Here is a 953-nt window from a genome sequence, read left to right on the forward strand (position 1 = left end):
TCCCCTCTCCCCACTCTCCCTACCCAATTCTGACCTCCATATAAAGTTACAGGAATAAGGGAGAGGGTGAAGCTATCTTGGTTACACATTAGTTGGATAATTTTTTAAAAGCTAGTCTAGCCTCTAGTCCTCTCTCCAGATGCTCCAGAATTAGGCTGTACATTCCTCCTACTCTCTGTCCTAGCGTCTCATGAACTACATTGAGTTCTGTCAAAGCACGAGGCTATTCCAGACTCTCTGACTTTGCTCAAGCTGTTCCCCTGCCTGGAATCTTCTTCTGGGGAATACTGAGGATAAGGAATGAGATGAAGCTCTAGGCTGAGGTGAGAAATGGAAAGGAGGCTGGCACCATGTTTCCAGCAAACCGCCTAGAACCAGGGAGCCCATATTTGCAAACATATATACATTTCCCCTAAGGCCACATCATTCTAGGCAACACATCTCTTATTGTCTGAGAATTAATTTCTATTTTGAATAAATTACGATTCTATTCCTCTTATTTCTACATAAAACCATCAAAGAAAAGGATATTAAGAATATAATATGACTCTTTAGTCTCAGCTCCAAACTTCAGGGAAAAATCTTCAATTATATCCTTTCAGTACATTAAACTTAATATTATAAAACCAACATCCCCATAAACAAACAAACAAAAGTAAATAGCGAGTGAGATTGCTTTTCATTGAAATACAGTTAAGGACAAAATAATTCTTGGTGATATCTACTGTCCACTACTTGAAATAAAATGTACATATCTTCATATTCTAAAATTCAAGTTGTCTAATTAACATGATGTTTCCTTGTGAATTTAAAACAGTAAGACTGGGCTTCCCTGGTGGCACAGTGGTTGAGAGTCCGCCTGCCGATGCAGAGGATGCGGGTTACCCTGGGCCCGTGAGCCATGGCCGCTGAGCCTGCGCGTCCGGAGCCTGTGCTCCGCAATGGGAGGGGCC

At 41.7% G+C, this 953-nt stretch overlaps 1 protein-coding gene across 1 annotated transcript in view; it reads right to left on the bottom strand.

Moving 5' to 3' along the window:
* AFM (afamin) overlaps window positions 1-953 on the bottom strand; it is a 20,614-nt gene that overhangs the window by 11,332 nt on the left and 8,329 nt on the right. The gene's annotated exons all lie outside the window — the stretch shown is intronic.

This window comes from Lipotes vexillifer, unplaced genomic scaffold, assembly GCF_000442215.2.
Source record: "Lipotes vexillifer unplaced genomic scaffold, Lipotes_vexillifer_v1.1 scaffold1176, whole genome shotgun sequence".
Taxonomy (NCBI): domain Eukaryota; kingdom Metazoa; phylum Chordata; class Mammalia; order Artiodactyla; family Lipotidae; genus Lipotes; species Lipotes vexillifer.